The sequence below is a fragment of the Symphalangus syndactylus genome, chromosome 7 (genome assembly GCF_028878055.3).
Source record: "Symphalangus syndactylus isolate Jambi chromosome 7, NHGRI_mSymSyn1-v2.1_pri, whole genome shotgun sequence".
In the NCBI taxonomy this organism is placed as follows: domain Eukaryota; kingdom Metazoa; phylum Chordata; class Mammalia; order Primates; family Hylobatidae; genus Symphalangus; species Symphalangus syndactylus.
In genome coordinates, this window is record NC_072429.2 from 44,381,820 (window position 1) to 44,394,232 (window position 12,413).

The window sequence follows — 12,413 nt, forward strand, 5'->3', positions numbered from 1 at the left end:
AGGTTGCAGGTCTTTCCATTCATTCTTCGGCTTAACCATACCTGGCATAAAGGGTTTTGTGTTTATACTTTTCAATTCATGAGTACAAGATAGCTGCCACCGCTCCAGGTGTCAGTGTCCCAAGCAGGAGAGGCAGGCAGGGAGACAAAAGCCTTCTCTTCACAAGGGCCTACTGATCTGAGAAGGAAATCCAGCCCAGTAGCACCCAGTAGATTTCTCCTTAGGTCTCAATGGCCGGACTAGATTTGGTCCCTGTTATGGTCTAAATGGTGTCCCCCATAAATTTATCGACTCCAATCTCTAGCATCTCAGAATGTGAATCCGTTTGGAGATAAGAGCCATTAAAAAGGTTAAAATGGAGCCAGTAGGGTGGGCCCTAATCCAATCTCACTTGCATCCTTGTAAGAAGAGGAAATTTGGGGCCAGGCATGGCAGCACATACGTGTAATCCCAGCATTCTGGGAGGCTGAAGCAGGTGGATCACTTGAGGTCAGGAGTTCGAGACCAGCCTGTCCAACATGGTGAAATCCCATCTCTACTAAAAATACAAAAATTAGCCAGGCGTGGTGGCAGGCACCTATAATCCCAGCTACTTGAGAGGCTGAGGCAGGAAAATCACTTAAACTCAGGAGGCAGAGGTTATAGTCAGCTGAGATCATGCCACTGCACTCCAGCCTGGGTGACAAGAGTGAAACTCTCTCTTTAAAAAAAAAAAAAAAAAAAAAAAGAGGAAATTTGGACACACAGAGAGACACCAGGGACATGCACGCACAGAGGAAAGACCATGTGAGCACGTAGCAAGAAAACAGCCATTTGCAAGCCAGAAAGAGAGCCTCATGAGAAACCAACCCTGCTGACACCTTGATCTTGGACTTCTAGACTCCAGAACCCAGAAAATAAATTTCTGTTGCTTAAGCCACTCAACCTAGCTGCAAAAGAGAGTCTATAAAAGGGAGATTTAGGAAGGGAATTCAGTGGCATCCTTGCCTCAGGCTGGGCACTCTCACCTCATACAAAATCAGTTTTCTTAGCCAGGTAAGGGTTGGGGGAGTAGCTACTGGGTAGGCAACTAAAAATGTCCACCACAACTCTTGAGTTGAGAAAGCTGCATGCAATTCTACCTCTGCTACTTGGTAATAATACCTGTGGGTAAGACATGGAGTTTTTTTTTTTTTTTGAAATGGAGTCTCGCTCTGTGCCCAGGCTGGAGTGCAGTGGCACAATCTTGGCTCACTGCAAGCTCCGCCTTCCATGTTCACGCCATTCTCCTGCCTCAGCCTCCCGAGTAGCTGGGACTACAGGAGCCCGCCACCATGCCCGGCTAATTTTTTGTATTTGTAGTAGAGTCGGGGTTTCACCGTGTTAGCCAGGATGGTGTTGATCTCCTGACCTCGTGATCCGCCCACCTCGGCCTCCCAAAGTGCTGGGATTACAGGCGTGAGCCACCACACCCGGCGACATGGAGTTTTCATTCAGTAAAATGGGTATGATAAGCAACATACAGGAATAACTAACAAGTTAGTTTCCTTCCTATCTCCCGACTCTGAAATTCTAAATCTGAGGGGTCTGTACCCAAAAAGGACTTTGCTTCTTTCACAAATGAAAATAAACAGGAATATTCACACAGAGTATGCATTTCTAAAATGCATGTACCTTACAATACTTTCCGATGTTCTATTCCAAATTTCAAATATTCAACAGCGTATTTCCTGAAATAATCAACTAAACAAAACTGAATCTCCTTTCTTTACATTTTCAAAGCCCTAGGAACCCACACTAAACACACACACACACACACACACACACACACACACACACACACGCAGCCAGACCCCTCCAGAAAATAAAGGTCTGACATTTTTCTGTTTGATTATATACTTCCTGAGGGCAAAAATTAAACATGGTCATTCCTGTGATCCCATAGACCACTTTACACAGTAGCAATGAGGGCTTGCTTAACGAATGAGGGGAAAACAGCCACTAAGAATCCATCTTATGGGCCACTCATTTCACAAAGACTAGTCAAATATTAGCAATGAACCTGTTTTTTCTGGAAGATGGGTCTCAGCATCTTTAAAGATGCTAAGGATCAAATTATTTTCTTCTCTAAAGAGCTTCACATATTGGGAAAGTTATCATTATGAAACAATAAGTGTTTTCCTTATATGAAGACATTTTATTTTTTAAAACTGCCAAGAAAAGACACATTAGTTAATGAACAGCATGAGAATACCTGATAAGGGAGGTGGGAAATAATGTCTGACCTGTATTATATGATTTATTTTCCCCTCAACATTTTAAAGATTTAAATGTGAAAAATACAAAGGAAAACATGGGTTATTTTTCAAAAATGCTTAGTTTATGGGTAGGCTTCATTTCTCTTTTTCTTTCTTCCTTCCTTTCTTAAGTTGAGGTCTCAGTCTGTTGCCTAGGCTGGAGTGCAGTGGCACAATCACAGCTCACCACAGCCTCAAATTCCTGGGCTCAAGCAATCCTACCACCTCAGCCTCCCAAGTAGCTGGGATCATAGGTGCATAACACCATGCCTGGCTAAATTTTTAAATTTTATTTTTGTGGAGATGAGGTCTCACTATGTTGCCCAGGCTAGTCTGGAATTCCTGGACTCAAATAGTACTCCCACCTCAGCCTCCCAAAGTGCTGGGATTACAGGTGCATGAACTACCATACTTGGCTTATGGAAGGGTTTCTAAGCATGTCCAGAAGCAAAAAACGAAAGAATTGATAAATTCACTATTATATTAAATAATTTTTAAAATATTATTTGGGAAAAATATATCATAAGCCTAAATGACAAATGATAAAGTTGGGAACTACTGATAAAATCTATGATAGAAAAGCGTTGTTTTCCTATTTAGATGAAGAGATCTTCAAATCAATAAGATGCAGATAAATAATAGAAAAATGGTCAAATTTTCATGAGCTGAGAATCACAGAAAATAATCAGACATTATTTGCGAATAAGGTTAGAAGCCCACCCTCAAATAGTTAAATAATGATAAAATTTCTTTTAGGACTGTTGAAAGTTAAAAAGTTTGATTGTATGTGTGTTTGTGATGGTACGTGCAACCACACACTTTTACTGGAGTTTTCACTGGCACAAACTTTTTTTTTTTTTTTTTTTGAGACAGAGTTTTGCTGTTGTTACCCAGGCTGGAGTGCAATGGCCCGATCTTGGCTCACTGCAACCTCCACCTCTCGGGTTCAGGCGATTCTCCTGCCTTAGCCTCCCGATGTAACAATTTTTTTTAATGAGTAAAGCTAGATTTATTGAAATGGAAAATATCCAAAATGTGCTAAATAAAAAATAGCAAGTTGTAGAACAAGATGTCCAATATGCTCCCATTTGTGTAAAACAAAGAAAAAACATATATATACTTTTATATGCTTGCATGTGTATGGAACACTTCTGGAAGGATACTCAAAATACTATTAACTGTGGTTCCGTCTGGAAACGATCTGTTTGAAATTTTTACTGTGATTGCATATTTCTTTAGTAATAAAAAAATACACAGTTAAGATATAAAAAGCCCCATGATGCTTCCCTGGAAATTCTTCAAATGGGGAAAATTAAGCTAAAAGCGTTAGGGCTTATCACTTCCTCCTAACAGTTGGCTTTTGGAGAGACAGGGAAATGGTCCTAAGGAAAAGAGTTCCTTCAGGATGGAATATTTGGAATTGCCCCATTTGGGTGGGGAAGGGGAGTGGGCTGAGGACCCAGGCAGGGCTCCTGCTCTCCAGCCCAGGAGGGAGAGCAAAGAGCAACAGATCAGGGAATTCTCTCTCCCTGACTTCAGGAGCCAAATCAGCTCCGGAGGGAAGGGGAAAGGGGGTGGGTGAGGGAAGGCCCTCAGGGCAAGACATCAAACAGGACGGAGGCATCTCTGACCTCCGGGTCACAGGCCCGCGCGCTCCGGGAGCCCACCCGGGGCGCCGGCGCTGGAAGCCAATTCCGAGTGATTTAGGAAATCGCCCAGCCTGGGGGCTGGGGCGGGCAGGAAAGGAGCGATTAAGGGCGAGAAGGAGAAGTGAGGCTTCCTCGGGAATGAGCACATTTGGAAGCCAGGCAGGAAGCGGGCAGGAAGCTGCTGTCATAAAACAATCTGACAATTACGTGTCAGTGTAGGAGAAGGGCCCTGGAAATTATGGGGCTGCCGCGCCGCACTCCTGAGCCCTCCCCCGGTGATTTCCTCGGGGCTGCAAAGAGCTGCGGGAGGAAATTATATTTGGGGCCAGGTGTTTGTTCCAGCACATTTGGGTTCAACTTGGGACTGAGAATTTTACGCTCACATGCTGAGGGAAACAATTCCCTGGTGCCTTTGTAAACCACGGCGGATGCACTGCTTCCAGCTGGACTGGGCTTTGGTACTGTGATTAGCATAGCTGGGATTTACCAAGCGCTTCCTCTAGCCAGGTGCTTCACCTGCAACTCACAGCAAGGGGCCTGGATAGGTTCACTGACTTGCCACAGACAATCACTAGGGGTGGCAGAACAAGAATTTGAACCCAGGCATTGTCTCCAGAGCCCCACACTCAAATCCAACTTGAAAACATATTTCACAAACTTCATAAGAACAACCAGAACCATTACTTTATACGTGTATCTGGAGGAAAGGGTTCCTAAGCAGACTGCTACCCACACATAGGCTGCCTTCTCCTTGTCATTCATTGATTCATTCACTTGTTCCTTCGTATCTATTAAGTACCTATGGTGTGGCCAGCCAAGTTAGGTACTATAAAATTATAAGACACATTCTGACTTCTAAAGAAGGCTTAGGCCTTCTAGAGGCCTTATGCCTGCAGTGGTGGCTCATGCCTGTGACCCCAGCACTTTGGAAGGATAAGGTGGACGGATTACTTGAGTCTAGGAGTTTGGGCAACATAGCAAGACCCTGTCTCTACAAAACAATAACAACAACAACAAAAAGAGCTGGACATAGTGCCTGTAGTCCCAGCTACTTGGGAGGCTGAAGCAGGAGGATCACTTGAACCTGGGAGGATGAGACTTCAGTGAGCCATGACTGCCCCACCGCACTCCAGCCTGGGCGACAGAGTGAGATCTTGTCTCAAAAAAAAAAACAAAAACAAAAACAAAAAAAACAAAGATAACTAGAGGACACATTTTACAGGTTTTACAGGCTTAGATTCCAAACATATTTGCAGTCTTATCCTGGGCCTTGACATGATTCTTTTAAGCCCACTTGGATTTTCCTGGAGCAGACATGCTCCCTCAAACCCTCCAGACCAGGGGCATTTCCCAGCGCACACCTTTGGCAGACTCCTGGTAGACCCTGATCCTCCCTCTAACTCCCTCCCCCCATTCAGAGGGCATCCTTTGGGAAGCTGGGGCTTATAAGACAATCTGAAGTTCCCCCAGGGGCACCTGAGAGGAGTCCAGAAGAGCAATGAAGTGTCCTGACTCCACCAACCACTAGCTGGATGACCTTGAGCAAGTTGTTTCACCTTTCTGAGCCTCCTCTGTAAGGTGAGGTTGTCGTGAGGATTAAATAGAAAAACATGCTGGGCTTTGAGCCCACTGCCTGGAACATAGTAAGTATTCAGTAAGTCTTGGCTGTGTCCCTGGAGGTCAGTGTTCTGTGCTCTGTTAGGAATAAGCCAACCCAGCTCTCAACACCTCTTCTATTAACAAACTCTTCCGAAGACACTGGAAATGCTATACTTCCCTCCTAGCTCAATTCTGCGATGTCTCAAGTCCCATTAATTTTTATGCAATGAACTATACCTGGAAACATGATCATTTCCTTAGTCACTGAATTCCTAAACGTTCATCTATTACTTGTGAATGCTAAGCAGAACAATATTCACAGTGGACAGGAACAAAGTCTTTAGAGCTAGACTTCCAAGCTCAGATTCCATCTCTGTAACTTGGGCAAGTTACTGAATAGCTTTGAACTTTCATTTTCTCATCTGTAAAAACTGGGATAATAAAGCTCTTATCCCATCAGGTAACTGTGAGCATCAGATGAAAGAAGGGTAAATGATCATGTGCTTGGCTTCAGGTAAAAACTCACTAAGTGACAGCTGTTACCATTATTTTTCGTTATTGTTACACTGAAAATTGAACAAGCAAAACAGACACAATCTTTGACTTATGGGATCAAATGAACAATAGCCATGGTCATCAGTATGTAGCATGTAGATGGAGTTCAATGAAGTATTAGGGTAAATGTTCAGATGAAGCAGAAACCAGAATGCTGAGTAGAAAGGAGAAGGTATTGCTAAAATGTCTTCATTTTCTGCAAATGTCATTGAGAAAAACAAATGACTGGTGAAGAAAAGACAAAAGGAGGGTAGAAGGTGGTGGTAGGAGAGTCCTAAAGGTTTTAATTTTGCAGTTTTCTGTTAAATTGTTCAATAAAAGAAACTTCCAGTATATCTCTTTCCAGAGACTTCGCGAGCTGAGGCTCTACCCTCCTCCTTTGGACAACTCCTTTCTCAGCGTCTGCCATTTCATGAAGAGGCTGCCAGGTAGCACATATCACCTCACCGCTATACGATTTCTACCGTATGCGGAGTTCCTCTAGCATGTTGGGAATTGTTTAAATAGTATTTTATAAACATTTAGTCATTCATTCTTCATATTCTTTATCTATACTGACTCCAAGCTTTTATTTCATTTTATATTCCCATCCTTGCCCTGCACATGGTGAGTACTCAAATAAGTTCCTTCTCCCTAACCAGTCTTACTTAGAATCTCCAATCTGACTCATTTGGACTTGTAAATGGTCCAGTGTGGCATTCAAGTAAAAAAAATAGAAGGGGCCAGGAGGGGGCAGTGATGGGGCAGAGCTGGCCAGAGAAAAGGAGATGCCTGTTATTATCCCAGATGATTTCAGGACAAATAGAGATCGTTTGCATTTAGCCCAGGAGAGGGTGCTACCTACTTCTAAGACAGCCTCTCCAAGAAAGACCAGCAGCAAGGCCTCTGCCACCTGAAGTGAGGCTGGGGCTCAGGCTCCCCCGCAGCCCTTTCACCAGTGCAGAGGAAATGCCCGACTCCCTTACCCCTCCTTTGATACAAAGACCTCTTCTTCTAAAATAGCAGGCAGGTGTCAAGGGAGCGTGAAAATATCAGCAGAGCAGATGCAAAAAGAGTACACAGATGTACAGATTCAGGACAAAGATTTTCATCTTGTTTTAAGCATTTATCCAAGCAGCTTGCTGGATATTGGAGATAAAGAAAAAAAAAAAAAAAAACTCCATCATCACCACTACTACTGCTGCATATACTCTGAGACTGCTTTTAAAAGATTCAGAGAAGAGAGGGGAAGTGTCAAGTGTTAAGTATAGGGTTGGGTGGTCTCAGAGATCATACATAGTACATTGATGAGCCCTAAATGTGGACCTTCTTCCAGTCTTTACATAAGGTATCTTTTTATTACCTATATTCTATTTAGAATATAATTCTATTTTCAAAGTCATTTTGTATTTGTGGTGAAATAACCTCTCTGTAGCCTGGGATCTAGAAGACCAGGTTGTATACTCCTGGTGGCATTCCCTATTCTTCCTCTCCAATGATTTTCAGCTAGTTCCATCATTTCTTGAGAGCTTAATATGCCTATATCTTTTTTTTTTTTGACAGCGTCACGCTCTGTTGCCCAGGTTGGAGTGCAGTGGTGCAATCACAGCTCACTGCAGCCTTGATCTCCTGTTTGCCTATATCTTGAATTCTTGAATAAGAATAATCACTAGCATCTTTTCAGCAATAAGACAGAACTTTTGCCCATAATGCACTTTAAACAAAAGAAAGCATTATACTGAAGCAGATCACTCACCGGCTTCTCATTTGTCTTTTGAAAAGTCAGACATCATTCTTTCTCTGAACAGAAACCCAGATAACAAAAGTAATAAGTGAATAAGAAATAAAGTTAAATCCCAGCACTTTGGGAGGCCGAGGCAGGCGGATCACGAGGTCAGGAGATCGAGACCACGGTGAAACCCCATCTCTACTAAAAATACAAAAAAATATTAGCCGGGCGTGGTGGTGGGCGCCTGTAGTCCCAGCTACTCGGAGAGGCTGAGGCAGGAGAATGGCGTGAACCCAGGAGGCGGAGCTTGCAGTGAGCCGAGATTGCGCCACTGCACTCCAGCCTGGGCGACAGAGCAAGACTCCGTCTCAAAAAAAAAGAAATAAAGTTAATGTCCAATTGTAATTTCCATCTGAGTTTAAAAAGCAGCTTTGGCACAGTTGCTGGGAACGTAACTGCAGGGAGCACTACTTAGATACTTAACATACGATTTAACCTAGCAACTCCAATTCTATGAATCATGTCTACCAATGTATTGGTACACAGATAGATGTGCAAAGGAATCTGTTGCAGCAATCTTTGTCCAGACTTCCAGAGCAAGACTCTGGAAACAAATGTCTATTAACAGGAAATTGGTGAAATAAATTATGGTACATCTACTGTACAATGGAATTCTATGCAGTCAGATAGAAGTCGATGTATACATATGCTGTTTTGGAAAGATGTTTATAACTATGATTAAATGTAAAAGCAAAGTATATTACAGTGTGTGCAGTACAATCCCATTTATGTTTATATATATGTGTGTATGTGTGTGTTTTTTAAAAGGAAGGGCTCTACATACATGGAAAATATCTAGAAGGATATCCTGAAAGCTTTTAACATCATGACTTTTAGATAAGGGGTCATGGGATATGGGGCACGTTTTACTATACATTTCTGTATTGTTTGAATAATTTACATGTGTTACGTCCTTGGTAAAGTCAGCCTCAAGAAATGGTAGGTACTTCTCTCATCTGCCTTTAGAAACCATGTTGGCTTTGGCCGGGTGTGGTGGCTCACACCTGTTATCCCAGCACTTTGGGAGGCTGAGATGGGTGGATCACGAGGTTAGGAGATCGAGACCATCCTGGCTAACACGGTGAAACCCTGTCTCTCCTAAAAATACAAAAAAAATTATCTCGGTGTGGTGGCGGGTGCCTGTGGTCCCAGCTACTCGGGAGGCTGAGGCAGAAGAATCGTGTGAACCCGGGAGGCGGAGCTTGTAGTGAGCTGAGATCGCGCCACTGCCCTCCAGCCTGGGCGACAGAGCGAGACTCCATCTCAAAAAAAAAGAAAGAAAAAAGAAACCATGTTGGCTTTATTCACCTATATCTAGAGTCCAAGTGATAGAAATACAAAAGCAGAGGACAGTGGTGTGTGCCAGCACAAGTCCCTGTAGCTGAGGGGACATGTGAACTCAAGTCCCATTAGACATGAAACCATTATTTTCACTTTTTGGTATTCAGGTATTAAGTGATGCTCGCTGCATTAAGCTTTTAGAATGATCTTGATGATATATTACCATCTCTTGGAGTAAAGATTCCATGACTCGGCAGGAATGAGCACATTGTTCTCAGCAGCTGAGAATGATACTGTGGAGCCTGTCGCTAAGCACTCTAACTGGAGGAATATTTAGCCAGTTGAATTGAGATTAGGTTCAGCTGTGAGGAATAGAAACCCTCCAATAAATAAGTTTATTCTCTATCATATAAGAAGCCTTGACGACAGTCAGTGCATGGTGGGCTGTTCCTTCTGTCTTGTTTCATCATGCATGGACTCAACCAAGATGGCAGTATTTGCATTTCAGACAGCAGGACAAAGGCAGGCATGAAGAAGAAGGGGAAAGAGTGTATACACAATGCCTCTTAAGTGGGTTTCTAGGAGCTGCCCCTAGACACTTTAATCTACTCACATTGGCCAGAACTCAGTCTTATGGCCTACCTAGCTGCAAGGGAATTTGGGAAATGTAGTCTTAATGCCAAGTGGCTATATGCCCAGCTTAAAATTGGGGCTTTAATGTTATTACCATAGAAGAAGAGAAGGGTAGATACTGGGAGATGACTAGTGGTTTTCTGCAACACTGATATAACCCACTTTTTTCCCCTCTAATCTACTTTCCAAAGATAAATGTGTTTAGCATTCCATCATGTCAGCCAACGGCATAGCTAAGTTATCATGCTTTGTCATATACTCACCCCTATGAACTTAGGGAAATATTTGGAGAAAAGATTTGCTACAACATAGAGAGGATGATGAGACATCCTGGGATTTCAGTCACCTGTGTTTCTCCCATCTCTGCCACCAGCTCCAGAATCTTGAACATAATGGATGGGATATGCTAGCTAGCTTTTGGAGACAGGAACCATGTCATTCCTACAATGGTTCCATAATAAACGTCAATGGAATACAGTAGAACTGGCCTGTGATGTAATTTAGAGACAGCTTCCTGTGAATGAGACAATATGTACAGGAATAGAATGTTATTTATGCTGTGGGAAAGGCCCATGGGGCTTCAGATTTAGGTTCAAGGAAAAAGGAATCAACCAGCACCAGCTGATTATACTAGATCCCAGGGGACTAAGGATAGTAAACAGTCATAAAGGAATTGGGGCTTCAGAAATTCCCAAGGTTAGGAAGGACTAAATCCTGTTTTGGAGCAGACAGTGGCAGACTCCCTGGACGTTCTTGCCTGACATCAATCTTCAGAGTCTCGGGACTGGTGGTCCATTAGGCCTCTGCAAAGAAGGGACCTGAAGCCTCCCTGCCCCAGCCTTACCTGTCATTTACTGCCAGACTCTCCTAGACACAGGACGGTTATTCACTAGGAATACAAATGAGGGTTCTTTTATGTTTCCTAGCCTGCAGGCCCATTAGTTAGCAGTAAAAAGCCAAATGTTTAAATCCTAAAGTGAAACCTCCATGCTGTGGTATTCTGTCTTGTTAAAAACAAGTAACTTTATGGTTCTTTGATCAATAAATAGCATAAGGGTATAGAGATAAAGGAAAAGAACACTAGCATGAAGACAACAGACTAAATAAAGCCCCTGAATTACTCAGAGGGGTGGAATCTCAACCCTGGTAGATTTCCCTGGTAACTAGGAGAATTGTTCCAGACTTGAGGACTGTGATCACGTAGGTTTGGCATCTGTGTCACTTGACACTGGCCCCATGTTTGGCCCCATCCTCTTGGGCCCTTGGCTTGTCAGGGCTCAGTGGTCACTATGCCAGTGAAGGTCTCAAGCTAGGACTTCACCCTCCTACGTGCGACTGCCTACTTGGCCTCTCCCTACAGGCTCAACAAAGCTTCTCAAACCTATACCCAAAGTCAACCCTTGAGTTCTCCTCAAGCCTGCTTTTCCATCTCGCTAAATGGCCAGGAAATCATTCTGCAAAGTGCTCAGCCCGACAGCCTCAAAACTATCCCTGGCTCCCACTCTCATGTCCCACTTTCAAATCATGAGCAAATCTCACTGGCCTGCCTTCAAAGCATATTCAAAATCTGACCATCTCTCATTACTTCCACAAGTCTGGGTTGCCATCCCTCTCACCTGGATTACTACAAAGCCTCCTACTTGGTCTTGTTCCTCCCCTCTTGCCAAGCCACCCATCCCGTTCTTTTTGCCACACAGCAGCCAGAGGAAGCCTTTTAGAACCTAAGCCACGTCATAGTGCCCATTGGTTCTAGACCCTCAAGGGGCCTCCCCATGTCATACAGAGTAGAAGCCACAGTCTGACCAGGCCCCCAAGCCCTCTGTGACTTGCCGCAGCTCTCCCATGGCACCTTCTACACCCCCTCCTGTGGCTCACTCTGCTCCAGCCTCCCTGCTGCTCCACAAAGGAGGTAAGCATGTGTCCGGCTTTAAGCTGTGCACATGATGCTACCCAGGCAGCATTTCCGCCAGCTATCAGCAAGCTTAGCTTCCTAAGCTCTCATTTCTGATAAGGATGGCCCCTTATCAGAAACCTTCCCTGACCACCCCTTTAAAATCCAGCTTTACTTTTCTTCATAGTACTTATCCCCACTTGACAAAATATATATTTATGTTTTACTGTCTGTCTCTCTCCACTGGAATGTAAGTTCCATGGATACAGGACTTTTCCTTCTGAGAACGGTGCTGGGTACAGAGAAGACACATATTTTTTACATGAATAATGTGGGCACATTGTCCAATTAACGTGTACCATAAGGCAAGACAAACAGTAACAACTGTAACAAAAATCCCAGTCACCTGTATGAATATGTATAATGTCTTTTTTCATTACTAACCTTTCAAAAAAATAAGGAAAGAGAAGGAAATTTTTGTCTGTTGGATGAAGAGGGGAGAAAATAATTTACTTAGAACCATCTTTTGGGCACTCTTCTAGGTCTGGAGGTAGAGAGTCAAGATAGATAAGCTCCCTGTTTTGTGGGGCTTATGTTAGAGAGGAAATAAAGAGGGAGAGGTGGACACTGAAGAAGCTGGGAATCACACCATCAGTAAACAAACAAATGAACAAACAAGATAATTTCAAATAGTCGTGAATAATATACATGTTTAAGAAAACTTACTGGAAATTACCAATAAAAATATACCTGTTTTATGC

General features: G+C 43.3%; 2 long non-coding RNA genes across 3 annotated transcripts in view; both read right to left on the reverse strand.

The window, feature by feature from the left end:
• Positions 1–12,413, reverse strand: part of LOC129486233 (uncharacterized) — a 330,778-nt gene that overhangs the window by 163,412 nt on the left and 154,953 nt on the right. The window lies entirely within an intron of this gene.
• On the reverse strand, positions 9,507–11,407 carry LOC129486235 (uncharacterized). 2 transcript variants are annotated; one of them, XR_008658902.1, is made up of 3 exons: positions 11,378–11,407; positions 10,108–10,275; positions 9,507–9,585 (listed from the first exon to the last, which is right to left on the reverse strand). It is a non-coding gene; the product is annotated as an uncharacterized lncRNA (long non-coding RNA). The 2 variants fall into 2 exon arrangements; XR_010121695.1 differs by lacking the exon at positions 11,378–11,407 and adding an exon at positions 10,606–10,738.